The sequence below is a fragment of the Lactuca virosa genome, chromosome 1, assembly GCF_052849685.1.
Source record: "Lactuca virosa cultivar CGN04683 chromosome 1, Lactuca_virosa_CGN04683_v6, whole genome shotgun sequence".
Classification (NCBI taxonomy): domain Eukaryota; kingdom Viridiplantae; phylum Streptophyta; class Magnoliopsida; order Asterales; family Asteraceae; genus Lactuca; species Lactuca virosa.
In genome coordinates, this window is record NC_136426.1 from 78,889,359 (window position 1) to 78,899,836 (window position 10,478).

General features: G+C 36.0%; 1 long non-coding RNA gene across 8 annotated transcripts; it reads right to left on the reverse strand.

The window, feature by feature from the left end:
* Positions 1–1,131: 1,131 nt before the first annotated feature.
* Positions 1,132–10,211, reverse strand: LOC145147997 (uncharacterized). 8 transcript variants are annotated; one of them, XR_013728929.1, is made up of 7 exons: positions 8,738–10,209; positions 8,289–8,563; positions 8,105–8,182; positions 7,909–7,958; positions 7,639–7,793; positions 1,517–1,694; positions 1,132–1,209 (listed from the first exon to the last, which is right to left on the reverse strand). It is a non-coding gene; the product is annotated as an uncharacterized LOC145147997 (long non-coding RNA). The 8 variants fall into 8 exon arrangements; XR_013728935.1 differs by having other exon boundaries at positions 1,132–1,694; positions 8,738–8,955; positions 9,105–10,208; XR_013728917.1 differs by having other exon boundaries at positions 1,132–1,694; positions 8,289–8,372; positions 8,508–8,547; positions 8,738–10,204.
* Positions 10,212–10,478: the final 267 nt, after the last annotated feature.

Consider the following 10,478-nt stretch of genomic DNA (forward strand, 5'->3'; position numbering starts at 1 on the left):
ATAAGATACAATGTATTGGAAATTATCACTAAGCATTAGTGTTACTGATTCATTTTTTCTTCGAAGACCAATGTATTATTTAATGTATTCGTCGCTTTTATGGTTTATAATATCTTTCAATGTGTTATTGAAACAACACCAAATGGTTCATAATATCTTTCAAAGTAGAATGCCATTTTTTGTAATTACCCATACTTTAAAAGTATAATGTTATAACGTTTTTCCATTTATATTTATATTTTCCTTACTAAACCGTTATACTTCAAAAGTACAATGCTATAAATTTTTTCCATACATATTGTTATAACATTTTACTTTCGAATGAGAGCCTGCAAAAAATATATTAAGTTTTCATATACTTATTTAACAAAACATCATGAGTTTGAATGAAAAATAGATTAAGTTTTCATATAATTATTTAACATTATATTCAGAGTAATATAGTATAAACCAAAATTCATTATTGATCGCAATATATGGTGGTTTAATAAATACCTAAATTTAATATATTAATCTGCATTCGATGTTGGTACAACTTTAAAAGAAAAGTTAATTAACATAGAAATATAATATGGACATAGAAGTCTTAAAAAGAGAAGCAAAAATCAAATAGTATATATATATATATATATATATATATATATATATATATATATATATATATATCACAACTATAAGATAAAGTGATTTAATAAAATGATAAAGACAATAAAAATTTTAAATTTAAATGTTAAACCTATAAAAGGAAAAATTTACAAATGAAAAGGCTATAAATAAAAATATTATCATATAAATTTCTATATTCTAATTACCTATAAGTCAATCAAAGTTTGTTGTAAAAAATTGATAAAAAAAGGATGGCATATTCCGAAATATCCCCATAAAAAACAGAAACAATAACATCAACATTAGGGACAAAATTGTCTAATATAGGCAAAAATACCATATTACACTCTATCCAAATATATATAGAAGACATCAAAACCTGAAGCAAGGATAGTTTTGTCCAAAATTTTGAAATCATCATCAGATAGCATTAAAATCAACTACAATGCAAATCCGTCCAATTTGAGAAAGCGACAAACTTAAATTTAAACCTTGTGATGAAAAAGAGCACCCCCAAGGGTAAAATTGTAAAATTGATCCTTTTGCATTGAAACGTTGCAGAATGGAATGCCCTAAATTTCTTATTGTAGCTTTTTTGTGCACCTAAAACATCATTATTCTCAACATCCAAGTTAGAATCAAGAAGCACCCAAGATTACTATGTAAAAATTAAAAGTTTGTTCCATCAGCATATTATTGATAATAAAGAAAACATAGCGTTTCCCCACAACACCTTGGGATCAAAAGCACCATGGACATACATGCCACTAACTCCCTGCGTTTGTGGATGTAAATATATATGGCATGAAGTTGCAGCTCCATGTACACATCACAAGACTCTATTGATGTATACTTGAACACTTTAGAATAGTTCGATGCTATTTTCGGGATAGCCCCATAAGTATATTACCTTCATGCATGGGATGAGGATAATCCTGTTTGTAGGGGAAACACACTTTATGGTCTGATGTATGCTTGAAAACTTAGTAAAATATTCTGATGTTATTTCTGGTATAACCCCATAAGTACATTGCCTTTATGAAAGGGGTTGCTTGAAATTTTTGGAATTGTCCTCATAAGTACATTGCCTAAATTAAATGCATCAATATTAGTAAGGAAACAAAAATGAAGTGCAATGTATTGATAATTAGTTTTCTCAAAGTACAATGCCTTTTATAAGGCAAAAAAATATTAAGTATATTATGTTGTAACACAATTCCAACATTATCACTTGCTATCAGCTTAGAAAAGATTAATAAAAAGGCAAAACACTCCAAACAAAACATCATAGAATCTATCATGTGGGAAAATGTAAATTATTCTGCATTTATTGTAGGAAAGATGATAGCTAATTATAATCTTAATTGTAGGTAATCCCTAATATCAAGGGATTCCATAGAATAGTTTCCTTTTCTTGATTTGCCTTGTGTATTTATTCTGTACACTTCTCAATCAATACATACAGAAAAACCCTAAATCTGTTATGGTATCAGAGCATCTGAAGCTTGGGAAACCTTTTTAGCCTTCGTTCTTTTTTTTCATTGCCTCTTCCCTTTGATTATTTGGCCTTTATTGTCAAGAATTTATAACCTAGTACCAAACGAATGACAGGAGCCAAGTCAGAATCTGAGGCTCAATCTGCAACCCATATTTCTCAACCAGGAGATTTACAGCACATCCATGCATCATACCGATTGGATGGAAAAAACTATCTCAAATGGTCCCAACTGATTCGAACCATCCTGAAAGGGAAGGGAAAAATCAGCCATCTGACTGGGACAGGACCAAAGCGAGAAGACCCCAAGTTTGAAGCATGGGATGAAGAAGATTCCATGATCATGGCATGGTTATGGAGTTCTATGGTCCTTGAGATAAGCGATACAATGATGTTCATGGCTAACGCCAACGATATCTGGGATGCAATTCAACAAACTTACTCCAAAGCCAGAGATGCAGCCCAAGTTTATGAAGTGAAAGTCAAAACTATGGCAGCGAAACAAGGAAGTAAAACAGTAACCGAGTATGCCAATCAACTAAAATCTTTGTGGCAAGAACTCGATCATTATAGGGTAATCAAGACCAATTGCTCAGAAGATGTTGCAATACTCAAGGACTTCATTGAACAAGACAGAGTTTATGATTTTCTTGTAGGTTTAAACTCTGATTTTGATCAAGTAAGGATTCAAATCCTTGGAAAGCCTGAAGTTCCTTGCTTTAATGAAGTGGTGGCCATTGTTAGAAGTGAGGAGAGCAGGAGAACTTTAATGCTTGAGACCCTTCCAATGAATGGCTCGGCAATGGCAGCAGAACATGTCAAGATAGGAAGGGAAAATAGAACCAACTATGAGTCTGGATCTGGGAAAAATGATCAATTCAGAGCTTAAAATCGAGATGGGCTATGGTGCACTCATTGCAAAAAGGCACGTCACACGAAGGATAAATGTTGGAAGTTACATGGCAAACCTCCAAGTCATGAATGGGGCCAGAAAAGTGCAAAAATTAGAGACAAAGGACAAGCTCATATTGTAGTTGACCCAACCCCATAAGAAGTCAAACAAGAGCCAATAAGCCTTAAACAAGAGGAAGTGGAGAAGCTCAGATCATTTTTCAGCTCTCTCGAAAAACCTTCTGGTGGTGAACCTTCATTTCCAGGTAAACAACCACTTTCATTTTTCAGCTCTCTCGAAAAACCTTCTGGTGGTCAACCTTCATTCCCAGGTAAACAACCACTTTCATTTGGATTTAGTGCCTCAGATTCAAACCTAAAATACTCTTGGGTCATTGATTCGGGAGCCACTGACCATATGACTCACTCTTCCAAACACTACTCCACATACTCACCTTGTCCAAGTAACAAGAAAATTGCCACTGCTGATGGAACTCGAACCACTGTAGCCGGTAAAGGTGATATCCAAATCAGCCCATCCATTCCTTTAAAAAGTGTCCTTCATGTGCCAAAATTGTCCACTAATCTGATCTCTATAAAAAAACTAGCACGAGATTTACATTGTTATGTGATATTTTCTGATAAATATTGTGTACTTCAGGAAAAGGATTCAGGGAAGATGATTGGACTTGCTAAGGAAAAGGATGATCTATATCGTCTTGAGTTGCAAAAAACACCCAAATCATCTCACTCACTCATAACAGATTCTCGCTCACTCATATCAGAATTTGCTATCTCCAATAAAGAAAAAATCATACTTCATCATTGTCGTTTAGGTCATCCCTCATTTAGGATTATTAAAGTTCTTTTTCCTTCTCTGTTTAAAACAATTGATGTTGAAAGCCTTCATTGTGAAGTATGTGAGCTTGCTAAACACAAGCGTATCCCTTTTTATATCAGTAATAAAAGAATTAATTCTCCTTTTTATCTTATTCACACTGATATATGGGGTCCATCTAATATTTCTAATGTGTCGGGTGCACGATGGTTCGTGACATTCATCGATGATTGTACACGGGTTACTTGGGTGTTTCTGTTAAAGCATAAATCAGATGTTAGCACTATTCTCCCTAATTTCATTTCAATGATAAAAAACCAATTTGGAGTCAAAATTCAAAGAATAAGATCTGATAATGCTCGAGATTATTTCAATCAAACTCTCACCTCTTATTTTCAAAAGGAGGGAATAATTCAAGAATCTTCATGTGTTAAAACGCCTCAACAGAACGGAGTGTCAGAGAGGAAAAATGGGCATTTATTAGATCAAACCAGAGCACTATTATTCCAAAATAATGTTCCAAAATATTTTTGGGGAGAAGCTGTGCTCACAGCAACTTACCTTATAAATAGACTTCCTACCCGAGTTCTTGGATTCAAAAGTCCGATGGATGTACTTTCTTCCTTCTACCCGAATGTGTCCACTTCCAACAATCTTGTTCCGTGCATCTTTGGATGTATTTCATTTGTTCACATTCATAGCCAAGACAGAAACAAACTTGATCCCCGGGCTCTAAAGTGTGTTTTTTTGGGATATTCCTCAACCCAGAAAGGGTACAAATGCTACCACCCCCCGTCTAGAAGGTTCTTTGTTTCAAGGGATGTAACCTTTAGCGAAAACAATCCCTACTTCACCCAACCTTATCTTCAGGGGGGGGGGGGGGAATTGTAAGGAAGATAATGGAAGCTTGGAAGATATTTTCCATGACTTATCTACATCTTTGCCTGCATCATCTCATTCTCACTCCGATCATAATATCCCTGAACCTGATCCAGAAACAGTTACATCACATTCTCAATCCACATCTATTCCTTCATCATCTCCTACATCATCCCATTCCACATCTATTCCTACATCATCCCAACCTAACCCCCCAAGTACTCCTACCCATGATTCTGTCCCTAATCCAGAAATAGTCTCCACGGTTCCAGTTCGTGAAACTATTCCAGAACCTGAATCCGCACGGTTTAGAAAGAACCTGGTATACTCGAGACAAAAGAAGAACATTCCTAGACATGAGCAAGTCCAAGTGTCTGATTCTAGTCCTTTTGATCCTTCAAATGGGGTAATAATCTCTGATTCTATACCCTTACAAAGTGAAACTGAATCTCAAACAATTGATCAAAATCTGCCCATTGCCTTTAGAAAAGGAACAAGAGAATGCACAAAAAGACCATTGTATCCCTTATCACACTACACCTCCTTCCAAAAGTTCTCTCCTACATACAAAGCATTTCTTGTCAATCTCAACTCCATTACCATTCCTACTAATTTGTCTGAGGCATTATCTAATGAAAAATGGAAGCAAGCCATGAATGTGGAAATGCAAGCACTAGAAAAGAATAAAACTTGGGAGTTGCTTAAATTGCCTGAAGGGAAAAAACTGTAGGATGCAAATGGGTCTATACAGTGAAATACAAGGCGGATGGGACAATTGAAAGGTATAAAGCGAGATTGGTAGCTAAGGGATATACGCAGACTTTTGGCATTGATTATTCTGAGACGTTCACACCAGTTGCGAAAATGAATACCGTTAGGGTAATTCTATCCCTAGCTGCTAATCTTGGTTGGGAGTTGCATCAATTTGATGTAAAAAATGCATTTTTGCATGGAGAACTCGAAGAGGAGATCTACATGGATGTTCCTCCTGGTTATAGAAAAGGAATAAATCCCAATATGGTGTGTAAATTGAAAAAGGCACTATACGGTTTAAAACAATCTCCCCGAGCATGGTTTGGGAGATTTTCCAGAACTATGTTAGCTTTGGGATATAAACAAAGTCAAGGGGATCACACTTTGTTCGTGAAGCACTCAAAAATGGGAAAGATAACAGCGCTACTGGTTTATGTGGACGATATCATCGTAGCAGGAGATGATGAAATAGAGCAAAAAGTCTTAAGCCAATGTCTAGCCAAAGAATTTGAGATCAAGACTTTAGGAAGACTGAAGTATTTCCTTGGAATTGAAGTTGCCCATTCAAGAAAGGGAATTTTTATATCCCAACAGAAGTATACTATAGACTTACTCATGGAAACAGGTCAAGGTGCATGCAAACCAGCTAGTACTCCTATAGACCCAAATCATAAACTGGGAAATGCAGAAAAAGATGCAAGTGTAAACAAAGAAATGTATCAACGCCTTGTAGGGAAACTTATATATTTGTCTCATACCAGACCTGACATAGCTTATGCTGTAAGCATGGCCAGTCAATTTATGCATAATCCAAAGGAAACCCATTTGCGAGCAGCACATCGGATTTTGCAGTATCTCAAAGGAGCGCCAGGGAAAGGGATCATGTTTGAAAGAAATAATTGTGCGACTCTTGAGGCGTACACTGATTCAAGCTATGCTACGTCATCAGTTGACAGTAGATCAATAACAGGGTATTGCACTCTCCTAGGAGGAAACCTTGTGACATGGAGAAGCAAGAAGCAAAGCGTGGTGGCACGATCTAGTGCTGAAGCAGAATTTCGGGCAATGGCACACGGTATATGTGAGCTATTATGGCTGAAAATTATCCTTGAAGATCTAAGGATCAACTGGGAGGGACCAATGAAGCTCTATTGTGACAATAAGTCTGCAATAAACATAGCTCACAATCCAGTTCAGCATGATCGGACAAAGCATGTTGAAGTTGACAGACATTTTGTCAAGGAGAAGTTAGACAGTGGCTTAATTTGTACCCCATTTGTGCCTACTCATGAACAACTAGCAGATGTCTTCACCAAGGGGCTAAGTACACCAATGTTTGAAAGGATCTTATCCAAGCTGGGAATGGGAAACTCCCACTCACCAGCTTGAGGGGGAGTGTGGGAAAATGTAAATTATTCTGCATTTATTGTAGGAAAGATGATAGCTAATTATAGTCTTAATTGTAGGTAATCCCTAATATCAAGGGATTCCATAGAATAGTTTCCTTTTCTTGATTTGCCTTGTGTATTTATTCTGTACACTTCTCAATCAATACATACAGAAAAACCCTAAATCTGTTATATCATTAACTCTCGTATAACTTGATACAGAAAATTATTTGACTAATCATGATTCCTATGGCAGGAAACTCGTTAATAACTCAATAAACCAAACAAATACACACACACACGTAGAGAGAGTAATATGGGCGTTTTACCTCTTTGAGTCAAGAAAGAGAAAGAGATTAGCCATAAGTAATAGCAACTTACTTCCCTACTTCTGATTGAAAAAAAAAACATCTGAATTATAAATAGTTAGACACCTCATAGTTAGTTTACAAGTTAGATATTGCACAAAATGTCACATGTGCTTGTCATGTTATTTCATCATTGTTCTTCCTAAAACCCTGCCATTTTGATTTCTACAAAACCAAAATGAAACGTTTTAACTTCTTGATGCTAATAGAGATGGTTATGCAAAAATTTCATAACACAGGGTAAATGCGACCTTGAGATTCCCATTAAGGTTTCCTCTCAAAATAATTTCTTATTAAAAAATTGCCTTCTGATTATCTAAACATCATCTGTGAAGTGAAGCAAAAAAACACACTGTAGAAACACATAGAAAGCAAGGGCATAACCACCCACCATGCCAAAAAAAAAAACAAAAAACTCACCAATAGCTAGAAGAAAGAAAGAGCCAACGAACAAATGCATCCCATGAACATAAGGCAACAACAACGAAGATTAACCATAATCGCCCTCAACATAAGCATGTAAGACACAAGGGGAAATACCAGGATTCTGCATTTTCTTGATGACCGATCAAAATCTGCAAGGTGAAGGGTATAAAAGTAATTATTTATAGGAAAAGATCACCAACATTGGAAAAGAGAAACAACCAAAGCCACTACAAGATACATGAAACCAAACAAAGAAAAATCTACCCAATCATAGCAAGAACAAATTCTGCATTTTCTTGATGACCAGTCAAAATCTGCAAGGTGAAGGGTATAAAAGTAATTATTTACAGATATAATTATGGAGACTCATATGAAAAACAACACCTATAATTGCATATTACAATAAAGAAAGATGATAACATAAAGGGAAGATAAAAGATGGAAGTGAAGATTTTGTAACTGTGTTGTGATTGTGTACAATGATCCCCACCAGATCAAGACGGAACTCAATGGAACCCATGACAACATGCACATTGGGCTGAGCTTCAACATCCCAAATTAGAACATGGTTTAATATATTGATTAATTAAAAAATACATCAAAATGATAAAATTGGAAAATAAAGAAACTGGTAAAATTGTGACCTTTGTGCCTTTTGTGCCCTTTTAGCTGTTGCAAAACATCATAGAATCTAGGAACATATGTAACCTACTATCTACAGAGCCTTCCTGTATAACCATAAAACAACAAAATTATATAAAAATCATTCATAATATTAAATAAGCCACTTAATATGAAACACCGGAACCTATGAACCACTTAATATATAAATGGGTACTTGAAATACAGACGAACATCAGAACCTGAAATGGAGATGTAAACAAAACTTGATCCAAGAATTATCTGTTCCAAGCATAATCTGTACCAAAATCACATAATATCCTAGGAATTCGAAGCTTAAAATCATATGAAAACAAAACTTGATCCAAACATAATATATTCCAAGCATTACATAATTTCCAAGCAATTCCAAGAATAAAGTAAAACATAAAATTTTCAAAATAAAACATTTGAGAAGTCAAAAGATTCCTACCACTGAGAAATTATGGGACGGATTTAGTGTGCACCTTCAAGTGAGAAATCGATTTAACTCCCAAATATGTAATGTTTGGAACAAAAATCGAACTCATCTTCATACTAAGTTTTGGGACGACGTGGGATTGTTGAAGATGAAGCTGTGAGATGGCGTGGGAGAGCATGAATTTGATTCGTATGTACCTTGAACTGAGAAATCGATTTTAAAGGCTTAACCTGATCAGACCGAGAAGCAAGAAATCAATTAGTTTGTACAACTAAGAGAATTCGACATGTATAACATGATCGAACACTGTGCCTATTTTAGAACTGAGTGAAATTGATTGGTCCATTTCCAGATTATGAAGGCGGATAAGGGGAAATACCAGGATTCAACATAAATCGATCAATGAGTAAATGGGGCGGTTGCGTTTTAAATCAGGATTCAACATTCATGTTTCTGGACATTATTAGACATAAACCACTGGGAATAGATAATCCACTCAGTAAATATTCGATGCTCTGACCAATCAGCAAAGATGGAGAAAAACGGCGTCGGTGGCTAAGAGATTTCTAATATGAAATACCTGGTAATGCAGGGGTACGGCGGTGGTAGCAACGATTTCAAGGTTGGGGTTGGTTGTCGGAGATGTGGGTTGGGGAGGACTGTGACGGCTGCAAATGGCAGTGTAGGGGTGCGATTATGGCTGAAATGTAGTGGTCGGCTAATGCGACGGTTAGCGGTTGTTGCCGGAAAACTGGGGTGGGTCTCCGTTGTTGCTGACGATGGCTGGAACTAAACCTAAGCAAAGTTGGATGTGTCTAAGATGAAGAAAGCGGATGATTCCGCTATAATTTGGTAATCAATTATAAAGGGATGGAGCGAGACATGAGGTAATTTGAGGATTCAAATTTCAAAATAGCTATAGCCCTCAATATGTGCTAGGAATCGGTCCATACGGATTCAATTTTGTTAAAAAATAAGGCGATTTAGAAAGAAGGAAGCAACATAAGATAAGAATCAAACCTGAACCAAAGCCTTAAGCATCATACAAATAAACATCAGCCACAAAAGAAAGCTTCAAACATATAAATTTCAACAAAGAAGATAAAAACTTAGCTTGATTGGAGAGAGAGTGAAACAGAGAGCCGATGATGTGGGTTTCCATGTTGTCTACCTGAAAACAAAAATGTAAAGCCAAGGTTCGATTGACAATAAAATCAAGCTGAGAAAGAATTCCATTTGTCGAGGTCCATCTGCCTTGGTGTTGTAGATTATGGTGATAGCCGTGGTAAAAGATGTTGTGATGGCAGTCGTCAGGGGTATTTAAATCTAGTCTGGTTTAAGGTTAGAGAGGGAGGAAAAGAGATGGACGAAGGTGGTGAAAGAGTGTGGAGACGAAGGAAGGCGATGGAGAAGTTCAACAGAAAGACTAAAGATATAAGGGATACATAGGAGACCGGCCAAACTCCAAGAGTATCTCCCACGATCTCAGATTCAACAAACTCGATCCGAGTCAAACGCATTCAATGCTGACTTTCAAAAAAAATTGTTAGGGAATGGATAGGAAATGGAGACCAAGTCAAGATCAATTGAGGTATATTGACCAATTAAGAATTTTATTTTTTCACTGCATAACTTTATTGTATAAGTTGCATAAAGGTTTGTACCTCTTATTTTTCAGCCTTTGACCAAATATGTATATTAAGGTACTAGCCGTTTACCCGCACCAAGCGTCGGGTGCGAATATTTTTTTCAG